Genomic DNA, 15658 nt, shown 5'->3' on the forward strand with positions numbered 1-15658 from the left:
TCAGACACTCTCAGACACTCTCTGAAACTCTCTGAAACTCTCTATCAATCTCTATCACTCTCTGACACTCTCTGACACTCTCTATCACTCTCTGACACTCTCTGACACTCTCAGACACTCTCTGACACTCTCTGACACTCTATCACTCTCTGACACTCTCTGACACTCTCAGACACTCACTATCACTCTCTGACACTCTCTGACACTCTCTGACACCCTCTGACACTCTTTATCACTCTCTGACTCTCTCTGACACTCTCAGACACTCTCTGACACTCTCTGACACTCTCAGACACTCTCTGACACTCTCTGACACTCTCTATCACTCTCTGACACTCTCTGACACTCTCAGACACTCTCAGACACTCACTATCACTCTCTGACACTCTCTGACACTCTCTGACACTCTCTATCACTCTCTGACACCCTCTGACAGTCTCTATCACTCTCTGACACTCTCTGACACTCTCAGACACTCTCTGACATTCTCTGACACTCTCAGACACTCTCTGACACTCTCAGAAAATCACTATCACTCTCTGACACTCTCTGACACTCTCTGACACTCTCTGACACTCTCTATCACTCTGTATCACTCTCTGACACTCTCTGACACTCTCTGACACTCTCTGACACTCTCTGACACTCTCTATCACTCTGTATCACTCTCTGACACTCTCAGACACTCTCTGACACTCTCTGAAACTCTCTATCACTCTCTATCACTCTCTGACACTCTCTGACACTCTCTGACACTCTCTGTCACTCTGTATCACTCTCTGACACTCTCAGACACTCTCTGACACTCTCTGAAACTCTCTATCACTCTCTATCACTCTCTGACACTCTCTGACACTCTCTGACACTCTCTGACAGTCTCTATCACTCTCTGACACTCTCTATCACTCTCTATCACTCTCCATCACTCTCTGACACTCTCAGACACTCTCTGACACTCTCTGAAACTCTCTATCACTCTCTATCACTCTCTGACACTCTCTGACACTCTCTGACACTCTCTATCACTCTCTGACACTCTCTATCACTCTCTGACACTCTATGGCACTCTCTGAAACTCTCTATCACTCTCTGACACTCTCTGACACTCTCTGACACTCTCTATCACTCTCTGACACTCTCTGACACTCTCTGACACTCTCTGACACTCACTATCACTCTCTGACACTCTCTGACACTCTCAGACACTCACTATCACTCTCTGACACTCTCTGACACTCTCTGACACTCTCTATCACTCTCTATCACTCTCTGACAATCTCTGACACTCTCTGACACTCTCTGACACTCACTATCACTCTCTGACACTCTCTGACACTCTCTGACACTCTCTATCACTCTCTATCACTCTCTGACAATCTCTGACACTCTCTGACACTCTCTGACACTCACTATCACTCTCTGACACTCTCAGACACTCACTATCACTCTCTGACACTCTCTGACACTCTCTGACAGTCACTATCACTCTCTATCACTCTCTGACACTCTCAGACACTCTCTGGCACTCTCTGAAACTCTCTATCACTCTCTATCACTCTCTGACACTCTCTGACACTCTCTATCACTCTCTGACACTCTCTGACACTCTCTGACACTCTCTATCACTCTCTATCACTCTCTGACACTCTCTGACACTCCCTATCACTCTCTATCACTCTCTGACACTCTCTGACACTCTCTATCGCTCTCTATCACTCTCTGACACTCTCAGACACTCTCTGGCACTCTCTGAAACTCTCTATCACTCTCTATCACTCTCTGACACTCTCTGACACTCTCTATCACTCTCTGACACTCTCTATCACTCTCTATCACTCTCTGACACTCTCTGACACTCACTATCACTCTCTGACACTCTCAGACACTCTCTGACACTCACTGACACTCTCTATCACTCTCTGACACTCTCTGAAACTCTCTATCACTCTCTGACACTCTCTGACACTCTCTATCACTCTCTGACATTCTCTGACACTCTCTGACACTCACTATCACTCACTATCACTCTCTGACACTCTCTGACACTCTCTGACACTCTCTATCACTCTCTGACACTCTCTGACACTCTCTATCACTCTCTATCACACTCCATCACTCTCTGACACTCACTATCACTCTCTGACACTCTCTGACAGTCTCTATCACTCTCTATCACTCTCTGACACTCTCAGACACTCTCTGGCACTCTCTGACACTCTCTGACAGTCTCTATCACTCTCTATCACTCTCAGACACTTTCTGACACTCTCTGAAACTCTCTATCACTCTCTATCACTCTCTGACACTCTCTATCACTCTCTGACACTCTCTGACACTCTCTATCACTCTCTGACACTCTCTATCACTCTCTGACACTCACTATCACTCTCTGACACTCTCTGACACTCTCTGACAGTCTCTATCACTCTCTATCACTCTCTGACACTCTCAGACACTCTCTGGCACTCTCTGAAACTCTCTATCACTCTCTATCACTCTCTATCACTCTCTGACACTCTCTGACACTCTCTATCACTCTCTGACATTCTCTGACACTCTCTGACACTCACTATCACTCACTATCACTCTCTGACACTCTCAGACACTCTCTGACACTCTCTATCACTCTCTGACACTCTCTGACACTCTCTATCACTCTCTATCACACTCCATCACTCTCTGACACTCACTATCACTCACTGACACTCTCTGACACTCTCTGACAGTCTCTATCACTCTCTATCACTCTCTGACACTCTCAGACACACTCTGGCACTCTCTGAAACTCTCTATCACTCTCCATCACTCTCTGAGACTCTCTGACACTCTCAGACACTCTCTGACACTCTCTGACAGTCTCTATCACTCTCTATCACTCTCAGACACTCTCTGAAACTCTCTATCACTCTCTATCACTCTCTGACACTCTCTATCACTCTCTGACACTCTCTATCACTCTCTGACACTCTCTGACACTCTCTATCACTCTCTAACACTCTCTGACAATCTCAGACACTCTCTATCACTCTCTGACACTCTCTGACACTCACTATCACTCTCCATCACTCTCTGAGACTCTCTATCACTCTCTATCACTCTCTGACACTCTCTGACACTCTCTATCACTCTCTATCACTCTCCATCACTCTCTGACACTCTCCATCACTCTCTGACACTCTCTGAAACTCTCTGACACTCTCTGACACTCTCTATCACTCTCTGACACTCTCTGACACTCTCTATCACTCTCTATCACTCTCTATCACTCTCCGTCACTCTCTGACACTCTCTGACACTCTCTGACACTCTCTGAAACTCTCAGACAATCTCTGACACTCTCTGAAACTCTCTGACACTCTCTGACACTCTCTGACAGTCTCTGACAGTCTATATCACTCTCTATCACTCTCTGACACTCTATCACTCTCTGACACTCTCTGACACTCTCAGACACTCACTATCACTCTCTGACACTCTCTGACACTCTCTGACACCCTCTGACACTCTTTATCACTCTCTGACTCTCTCTGACACTCTCAGACACTCTCTGACACTCTCTGACACTCTCAGACACTCTCTGACACTCTCTGACACTCTCTATCACTCTCTGACACTCTCTGACACTCTCAGACACTCTCAGACACTCACTATCACTCTCTGACACTCTCTGACACTCTCTGACACTCTCTATCACTCTCTGACACTCTCTGACACCCTCTGACAGTCTCTATCACTCTCTGACACTCTCTGACACTCTCAGACACTCTCTGACATTCTCTGACACTCTCAGACACTCTCTGACACTCTCTGACACTCTCAGACACTCACTATCACTCTCTGACACTCTCTGACACTCTCTGACACTCTCTGACACTCTCTACCACTCTCTATCACTCTCTGACACTCTCTGACACTCTGTGACACTCTCTGACAGTCTCTATCACTCTCTGACACTCTCTGACACTCTGTGACACTCTCTGACAGTCTCTATCACTCTCTGACACTCTCTATCACTCTCTATCACTCTCCATCACTCTCTGACACTCTCAGACACTCTCTGACACTCTCTGAAACTCTCTATCACTCTCTATCACTCTCTGACACTCTCTGACACTCTCTGACACTCTCTGACACTCTCTGACACTCTCTACCACTCTCTATCACTCTCTGACACTCTGTGACACTCTCTGACAGTCTCTATCACTCTCTGACACTCTCTATCACTCTCTATCACTCTCCATCACTCTCTGACACTCTCAGACACTCTCTGACACTCTCTGAAACTCTCTATCACTCTCTATCACTCTCTGACACTCTCTGACACTCTCTGACACTCTCTATCACTCTCTGACACTCTCTATCACTCTCTGACACTGTATGGCACTCTCTGAAACTCTCTATCACTCTCTGACACTCTCTGACACTCTCTGACACTCTCTATCACTCTCTGACACTCTCTGACACTCTCTGACACTCTCTGACACTCACTATCACTCTCTGACACTCTCTGACACTCTCAGACACTCACTATCACTCTCTGACACTCTCTGACACTCTCTGACACTCTCTGACACTCTCTATCACTCTCTGACAATCTCTGACACTCTCTGACACTCTCTGACACTCACTATCACTCTCTGACACTCTCAGACACTCACTATCACTCTCTGACACTCTCTGACACTCTCTGACAGTCACTATCACTCTCTATCACTCTCTGACACTCTCAGACACTCTCTGGCACTCTCTGAAACTCTCTATCACTCTCTATCACTCTCTGACACTCTCTGACACTCTCTATCACTCTCTGACACTCTCTGACACTCTCTGACACTCTCTATCACTCTCTGTCACTCTCTGACACTCTCTGACACTCCCTATCACTCTCTATCACTCTCCATCACTCTCTGACACTCTCTGACACTCTCAGACACTCTCTGACACTCTCTGACACTCTCTATCACTCTCTATCACTCTCTATCACTCTCCATCACTCTCTGACACTCTCTGACACTCTCAGACACTCACTATCACTCTCTGACACTCTCTGACAATCTCTGACACTCTCTATCACTCTCTGACACTCTCTGACACTCTGTATCACTCTCTATCACTCTCCATCACTCTCTGACACTCTCTGGCACTCTCTGAAACTCTCTATCACTCTGTGACACTCTCTGAAACTCTCTATCACTCTCTATCACTCTCTGACACTCTCTGACACTCTCTGACAGTCTCTATCACTCTCTGACACTCTCTGGCACTCTCTGAAACTCTCTGTCACTCTGTGACACTCTCTGACACTCTCTGACACTCTCTGACACTCACTATCACTCTCTGACACTCTCTGACAATCTCTGACACTCTCTATCACTCTCTGACACTCTCTGACACTCTGTATCACTCTCTATCACTCTCCATCACTCTCTGACACTCTCTGGCACTCTCTGAAACTCTCTATCACTCTGTGACACTCTCTGACACTCTCTGAAACTCTCTATCACTCTCTATCACTCTCTGACACTCTCTGACACTCTCTGACAGTCTCTATCACTCTCTGACACTCTCTGGCACTCTCTGAAACTCTCTATCACTCTGTGACACTCTGTGACACTCTCTGACACTCTCTATCACTCTCTCACACTCTCTGACACTCTCTGACACTCACTATCACTCTCTGACACTCTCTGACACTCTCTGACAGTCTCTATCACTCTCTATCACTCTCTGACACTCTCAAACACTCTCTGGCACTCTCTGAAACTCTCTATCACTCTCTATCACTCTCTGACACTCTCTGACACTCTCAGACACTCACTATCACTCTCTGACACTCTCAGACACTCACTATCACTCTCTGACACTCTCTGACACTCTCCATCACTCTCTGACACTCTCTGACACTCTCCATCACTCTCTGACACTCTCCATCACTCTCTGACACTCTCTGAAACTCTCTATAACTCTCTATCACTCTCTGACACTCTCTGACACTCTCTGACACTCTCTGACACTCTCTGACCCTCTCTATCACTCTCTGACACTCTCTGGCTCTCTCTGAAACTCTCTATCACTCTGTGACACTCTCTGACACTCTCTGACACTCTGTATCACTCTCTGACACTCTCTGACACTCTCTGACACTCACTATCACTCTCTGACACTCTCTGACACTCTCAGACACTCACTATCACTCTCTGACACTCTCTGACACTCTCTGACAGTCTCTATCACTCTCTATCACTCTCTGACACTCTCAGACACTCTCTGGCACTCGATGAAACTCTCTATCACTCTCTATCACTCTCTGACACTCTCTGACACTATCACTCTCTGACATTCTCTGACACTCTCTGACACTCACTATCACTCTCTGACACTCTCTGAAACTCTCTGACACTCTCTATCACTCTCTGACACTCTCTGACACTCTCTATCACTCTCTATCACACTCCATCACTCTCTGACACTCACTATCACTCTCTGACATTCTCTGACACTCTCTGACAGTCTCTATCACTCTCTATCACTCTCTGACACTCTCAGACACTCTCTGGCACTCTCTGAAACTCTCTATCACTCTCTATCACTCTCTGACACTCTCTTTCACTCTCTGACATTCTCTGACACTCTCTGACAGTCTCTATCACTCTCTATCACTCTCTGACACTCTCAGACACTCTCTGGCACTCTCTGAAACTCTCTATCACTCTCTATCACTCTCTGACACTCTCTGACACTCTCAGACTCTCACTATCACTCTCTGACACTCTCAGACACTCACTATCACTCTCTGACACTCTCAGACACTCACTATCACTCTCTGACACTCTCTGACACTCTCCATCACTCTCTGACACTCTCTGACACTCTCCATCACTCTCTGACACTCTCAGACACTCTCTGACACTCTCTGAAACTCTCTATAACTCTCTATCACTCTCTGACACTCTCCGACACTCTCTGACACTCTCTGACACTCTCTGACAGTCTCTATCACTCTCTGACCCTCTCTATCACTCTCTGACACTCTCTGGCACTCTCTGAAACTCTCTATCACTCTGTGACACTCTCTGACACTCTCTGACACTCTGTATCACTCTCTGACACTCTCTGACACTCTCTGACACTCACTATCACTCTCTGACACTCTCAGACACTCACTATCACTCTCTGACATTCTCTGACACTCTCTGACAGTCTCTATCACTCTCTATCACTCTCTGACACTCTCAGACACTCTCTGGCACTTGATGAAACTCTCTATCACTCTCTATCACTCTCTGACACTCTCTGACACTCTCTATCACTCTCTGACATTCTCTGACACTCTCTGACACTCACTATTACTCTCTGACACTCTCTGACACTCTCTGACACTCTCTATCACTCTCTGACACTCTCTGACACTCTCTATCACTCTCTATCACACTCCATCACTCTCTGACACTCACTATCACTCTCTGACACTCTCTGACACTCTCTGACAGTCTCTATCACTCTCTATCACTCTCTGACACTCTCAGACACTCTCTGGCACTCTCTGAAACTCTCTATCACTCTCTATCACTCTCTGACACTCTCTTTCACTCTCTGACATTCTCTGACACTCTCTGACACTCACTATCACTCACTATCACTCTCTGACACTCTCTATCACACTCCATCACTCTCTGACACTCTCTGACAATCTCTGACACTCTCTATCACTCTCTGACACTCTCTGACACTCTCTATCACTCTCCATCACTCTCTGAGACTCTCTGACACTCTCAGACACTCACTATCACTCTCTGACACTCTCTGACACTCTCAGACACTCACTATTACTCTCTGACACTCTCTGACACTCTCTGACAGTCTCTATCACTCTCTATCACTCTCTGACACTCTCAGACACTCTCTGGCACTCTCTGAAACTCTCTATCACTCTCTATCACTCTCTGACACTCTCTGACGCTCTCAGACACTCACTATCACTGTCTATCACTCTCTATCACTCTCTGACAGTCTCTATCACTCTCTATCACTCTCTGACACTCTCAGACACTCTCTGGCACTCTCTGAAACTCTCTATCACTCTCTATCACTCTCTGACACTCTCTGACACTCTCAGACACTCACTATCACTCTCTATCACTCTCTGACACTCTCAGACACTCTCTGGCACTATCTGAAACTCTCTATCACTCTCTATCACTCTCTGACACTCTCTGACACTCTCAGACACTCACTATCACTCTCTGACACTCTCTGACACTCTCTGGCAGTCTCTATCACTCTCTATCACTCTCTGACACTCTCAGACACTCTCTGGCACTCGATGAAACACTCTATCACTCTCTATCACTCTCTGACACTCTCTGACACTCTCTATCACTCTCTGACATTCTCTGACACTCTCTGACACTCACTATCACTCTCTGACACTCTCTGACACTCTCTGACACTCTCTGACACTCTCTATCACTCTCTGACACTCTCTGACACTCTCTATCACTCTCTATCACACTCCATCACTCTCTGACACTCACTATCACTCTCTGACACTCTCTGACAGTCTCTATCACTCTCTATCACTCTCTGACACTCTCAGACACTCTCTGGCACTCTCTGAAACTCTCTATCACTCTCTATCACTCTCTGACACTCTCTTTCACTCTCTGACATTCTCTGACACTCTCTGACAGTCTCTATCACTCTCTATCACTCTCTGACACTCTCAGACACTCTCTGGCACTCTCTGAAACTCTCTATCACTCTCTATCACTCTCTGACACTCTCTGACACTCTCAGACTCTCACTATCACTCTCTGACACTCTCAGACACTCACTATCACTCTCTGACACTCTCAGACACTCACTATCACTCTCTGACACTCTCTGACACTCTCCATCACTCTCTGACACTCTCTGACACTCTCCATTACTCTCTGACACTCTCAGACACTCTCTGACACTCTCTGAAACTCTCTATAACTCTCTATCACTCTCTGACACTCTCCGACACTCTCTGACACTCTCTGACACTCTCTGACAGTCTCTATCACTCTCTGACCCTCTCTATCACTCTCTGACACTCTCTGGCACTCTCTGAAACTCTCTATCACTCTGTGACACTCTCTGACACTCTCTGACACTCTGTATCACTCTCTGAAACTCTCTGACACTCTCTGACACTCACTATAACTCTCTGACACTCTCAGACACTCACTATCACTCTCTGACACTCTCTGACACTCTCTGACAGTCTCTATCACTCTCTATCACTCTCTGACACTCTCAGACACTCTCTGGCACTTGATGAAACTCTCTATCACTCTCTATCACTCTCTGACACTCTCTGACACTCTCTATCACTCTCTGACATTCTCTGACACTCTCTGACACTCACTATCACTCTCTGACACTCTCTGACACTCTCTGACAGTCTCTATCACTCTCTATCACTCTCTGACACTCTCAGACACTCTCTGGCACTTGATGAAACTCTCTATCACTCTCTATCACTCTCTGACACTCTCTGACACTCTCTATCACTCTCTGACACTCTCAGACACTCTCTGACACTCTCTGAAACTCTCTATAACTCTCTATCACTCTCTGACACTCTCCGACACTCTCTGACACTCTCTGACACTCTCTGACAGTCTCTATCACTCTCTGACCCTCTCTATCACTCTCTGACAATCTCTGGCACTCTCTGAAACTCTCTATCACTCTGTGACACTCTCTGACACTCTCTGACACTCTGTATCACTCTCTGACACTCTCTGACACTCTCTGACACTCACTATCACTCTCTGACACTCTCAGACACTCACTATCACTCTCTGACACTCTCTGACACTCTCTGACAGTCTCTATCACTCTCTATCACTCTCTGACACTCTCAGACACTCTCTGGCACTTGATGAAACTCTCTATCACTCTCTATCACTCTCTGACACTCTCTGACACTCTCTATCACTCTCTGACATTCTCTGACACTCTCTGACACTCACTATTACTCTCTGACACTCTCTGACACTCTCTGACACTCTCTATCACTCTCTGACACTCTCTGACACTCTCTATCACTCTCTATCACACTCCATCACTCTCTGACACTCACTATCACTCTCTGACACTCTCTGACACTCTCTGACAGTCTCTATCACTCTCTATCACTCTCTGACACTCTCAGACACTCTCTGGCACTCTCTGAAACTCTCTATCACTCTCTATCACTCTCTGACACTCTCTTTCACTCTCTGACATTCTCTGACACTCTCTGACACTCACTATCACTCACTATCACTCTCTGACACTCTCTATCACACTCCATCACTCTCTGACACTCTCTGACAATCTCTGACACTCTCTATCACTCTCTGACACTCTCTGACACTCTCTATCACTCTCCATCACTCTCTGAGACTCTCTGACACTCTCAGACACTCACTATCACTCTCTGACACTCTCTGACACTCTCAGACACTCACTATTACTCTCTGACACTCTCTGACACTCTCTGACAGTCTCTATCACTCTCTATCACTCTCTGACACTCTCAGACACTCTCTGGCACTCTCTGAAACTCTCTATCACTCTCTATCACTCTCTGACACTCTCTGAAACTCTCAGACACTCACTATCACTCTCTATCACTCTCTATCACTCTCTGACAGTCTCTATCACTCTCTATCACTCTCTGACACTCTCAGACACTCTCTGGCACTCTCTGAAACTCTCTATCACTCTCTATCACTCTCTGACACTCTCTGACACTCTCAGACACTCACTATCACTCTCTATCACTCTCTGACACTCTCAGACACTCTCTGGCACTATCTGAAACTCTCTATCACTCTCTATCACTCTCTGACACTCTCTGACACTCTCAGACACTCACTATCACTCTCTGACACTCTCTGACACTCTCTGGCAGTCTCTATCACTCTCTATCACTCTCTGACACTCTCAGACACTCTCTGGCACTCGATGAAACACTCTATCACTCTCTATCACTCTCTGACACTCTCTGACACTCTCTATCACTCTCTGACATTCTCTGACACTCTCTGACACTCACTATCACTCTCTGACACTCTCTGACACTCTCTGACACTCTCTGACACTCTCTATCACTCTCTGACACTCTCTGACACTCTCTATCACTCTCTATCACACTCCATCACTCTCTGACACTCACTATCACTCTCTGACACTCTCTGACAGTCTCTATCACTCTCTATCACTCTCTGACACTCTCAGACACTCTCTGGCACTCTCTGAAACTCTCTATCACTCTCTATCACTCTCTGACACTCTCTTTCACTCTCTGACATTCTCTGACACTCTCTGACAGTCTCTATCACTCTCTATCACTCTCTGACACTCTCAGACACTCTCTGGCACTCTCTGAAACTCTCTATCACTCTCTATCACTCTCTGACACTCTCTGACACTCTCAGACTCTCACTATCACTCTCTGACACTCTCAGACACTCACTATCACTCTCTGACACTCTCAGACACTCACTATCACTCTCTGACACTCTCTGACACTCTCCATCACTCTCTGACACTCTCTGACACTCTCCATTACTCTCTGACACTCTCAGACACTCTCTGACACTCTCTGAAACTCTCTATAACTCTCTATCACTCTCTGACACTCTCTGACACTCTCCGACACTCTCTGACACTCTCTGACACTCTCTGACAGTCTCTATCACTCTCTGACCCTCTCTATCACTCTCTGACACTCTCTGGCACTTTCTGAAACTCTCTATCACTCTGTGACACTCTCTGACACTCTCTGACACTCTGTATCACTCTCTGACACTCTCTGACACTCTCTGACACTCACTATCACTCTCTGACACTCTCAGACACTCACTATCACTCTCTGACACTCTCTGACACTCTCTGACAGTCTCTATCACTCTCTATCACTCTCTGACACTCTCAGACACTCTCTGGCACTTGATGAAACTCTCTATCACTCTCTATCACTCTCTGACACTCTCTGACACTCTCTATCACTCTCTGACATTCTCTGACACTCTCTGACACTCACTATCACTCTCTGACACTCTCTGACACTCTCTGACACTCTCTATCACTCTCTGACACTCTCTGACACTCTCTATCACTCTCTATCACACTCCATCACTCTCTGACACTCACTATCACTCTCTGACACTCTCTGACACTCTCTGACAGTCTCTATCACTCTCTATCACTCTCTGACACTCTCAGACACTCTCTGGCACTCTCTGAAACTCTCTATCACTCTCTATCACTCTCTGACACTCTCTTTCACTCTCTGACATTCTCTGACACTCTCTGACACTCACTATCACTCACTATCACTCTCTGACACTCTCTATCACACTCCATCACTCTCTGACACTCTCTGACAATCTCTGACACTCTCTATCACTCTCTGACACTCTCTGACACTCTCTATCACTCTCCATCACTCTCTGAGACTCTCTGACACTCTCAGACACTCACTATCACTCTCTGACACTCTCTGACACTCTCAGACACTCACTATTACTCTCTGACACTCTCTGACACTCTCTGACAGTCTCTATCACTCTCTATCACTCTCTGACACTCTCAGACACTCTCTGGCACTCTCTGAAACTCTCTATCACTCTCTATCACTCTCTGACACTCTCTGACACTCTCAGACACTCACTATCACTCTCTGACACTCTCTGACACTCTCTGACAGTCTCTATCACTCTCTATCACTCTCTGACACTCTCAGACACTCTCTGGCACTCTCTGAAATTCTCTATCACTCTCTATCACTCTCTGACACTCTCTGACACTCTCAGACACTCACTATCACTCTCTGACACTCTCTGACACTCTCTGGCAGTCTCTATCACTCTCTATCACTCTCTGACACTCTCAGACACTCTCTGGCACTCTCTGAAACTCTCTATCACTCTCTATCACACTCTGACACTCTCTGACACTCTCAGACACTCACTATCACTCTCTGACACTCTCTGACACTCTCTGGCAGTCTCTATCACTCTCTATCACTCTCTGACACTCTCAGACACTCTCTGGCACTCTCTGAAACTCTCTATCACTCTCTATCACTTTCTGACACTCTCTGACACTCTCAGACACTCACTATCACTCTCTGACACTCTCTGACACTCTCCATCACTCTCTGACACTCTCAGACACTCTCTGACACTCTCTATCACTCTCTATCACTGTCTGACACTCTCTGACACTCTCTGACACTCTCTGACACTCTCAGACACTCACTATCACTCTCTGACACTCTCTGACACTCTCTGGCAGTCTCTATCACTCTCTATCACTCTCTGACACTCTCAGACACTCTCTGGCACTCTCTGAAACTCTCTATCACTCTCTATCACTCTCTGACACTCTCTGACACTCTCAGACACTCACTATCACTCTCTGACACTCTCTGACACTCTCTGGCAGTCTCTATCACTCTCTATCACTCTCTGACACTCTCAGACACTCTCTGGCACTCTCTGAAACTCTCTATCACTCTCTATCACTCTCTGACACTCTCTGACACTCTCAGACACTCACTATCACTCTCTGACACTCTCTGACACTCTCTGGCAGTCTCTATCACTCTCTATCACTCTCTGACACTCTCAGACACTCTCTGGCACTCTCTGAAACTCTCTATCACTCTCTATCACTCTCTGACACTCTCTGACACTCTCAGACACTCACTATCACTCTCTGACACTCTCTGACACTCTCTGGCAGTCTCTATCACTCTCTATCACTCTCTGACACTCAAGACACTCTCTGGCACTCTCTGAAACTCTCTATCACTCTCTATCACTCTCTGACACTCTCTGACACTCTCAGACACTCACTATCACTCTCTGACACTCTCTGACACTCTCTGGCAGTCTCTATCACTCTCTATCACTCTCTGACACTCTCTAACACTCTCAGACACTCACTATCACTCTCTGACACTCTCTGACACTCTCCATCACTCTCTGACACTCTCAGACACTCTCTGACACTCTCTATCACTCTCTATCACTGTCTGACACTCTCTGACACTCTCTGACACTCTCTGACAGTCTCTATCACTCTCTGACACTCTCTATCACTCTCTGACACTCTCTGGCACTCTCTGAAACTCTCTATCACTCTGTGACACTCTCTGACACTCTCTGACACTCTCTATCACTCTCTGACACTCTCTGACACTCTCTGACACTCACTATCACACTCTGACACTCTCTGACACTCTCAGACACTCACTATCACTCTCTGACACTCTCTGACACTCTCTGACAGTCTCTATCACTCTCTGAAACTCTCTATCACTCTCTATCACTCTCTGACACTCTCTGACACTCTCTATCAATCTCTGACATTCTCTGACACTCTCTGACACTCACTATCACTCACTATCACTCTCTGACACTCTCTGACACTCTCTGACACTCTCTATCACTCTCTTACACTCTCTGACACTCTCTATCACTCTCTATCACACTCCATCACTCTCTGACACTCACTATCACTCTCTGACACTCTCTGACACTCTCTGACAGTCTCTATCACTCTCTATCACTCTCTGACACTCTCAGACACTCTCTGGCACTCTCTGAAACTCTCTATCACTCTCTATCACTCTCTGACACTCTCTGACACTCACTATCACTCTCTGACACTCTCTGACAGTCTCTATCACTCTCTGAAACTCTCTATCACTCTCTATCACTCTCTGACACTCTCTGACACTCTCTATCAATCTCTGACATTCTCTGACACTCTCTGACACTCACTATCACTCACTATCACTCTCTGACACTCTCTGACACTCTCTGACACTCTCTGTCACTCTCTGACACTCTCTGACACTCTCTATCACTCTCTATCACACTCCATCACTCTCTGACACTCACTATCACTCTCTGACACTCTCTGACACTCTCTGACAGTCTCTATCACTCTCTATCACTCTCTGACACTCTCAGACACTCTCTGGCACTCTCTGAAACTCTCTATCACTCTCTATCACTCTCTGACAATCTCTGACACTCTCTGACACTCTGTGACAGTCTCTATCACTCTCTGACACTCTCTATCACTCTCTGACACTCTCTGGCACTCTCTGAAACTCTCTATCACTCTCTGACACTCTCTGACACTCTCTGACACTCTCTTTCACTCTCTGACACTCTCTGACACTCTCTGACACTCACTATCACTCTCTGACACTCTCTGACACTCTATGACACTCTCAGACACTCACTATCACTATCTGACACTCTCTGACACTCTCTATCACTCTCTATCACTCTCTGACACTCTCGGACACTCTCTATCACTCCCTATCACTCTCTGACACTCTCTGACACTCTCTGACACTCTCTATCACTCTCCATCACTCTCTGAGACTCTCTATCACTCTCTATCACTCTCTGACACTCTCTGACACTCTATATCACTCTCTATCACTCTCCATCACTCTCTGACACTCTCAGACAGTCACTATCACTCTCTGACACTCTCTGACACTCTCTGACACTCACTATCACTCTCTGACACTCTCTGACACTCTCTATCACTCTCTGACACTCTCTGACACTCTCTGACACTCTCTATCACTCTCTATCACTCTCTATCA

Source organism: Heterodontus francisci, unplaced genomic scaffold, assembly GCF_036365525.1.
Source record: "Heterodontus francisci isolate sHetFra1 unplaced genomic scaffold, sHetFra1.hap1 HAP1_SCAFFOLD_93, whole genome shotgun sequence".
In the NCBI taxonomy this organism is placed as follows: Eukaryota; Metazoa; Chordata; class Chondrichthyes; order Heterodontiformes; family Heterodontidae; genus Heterodontus; species Heterodontus francisci.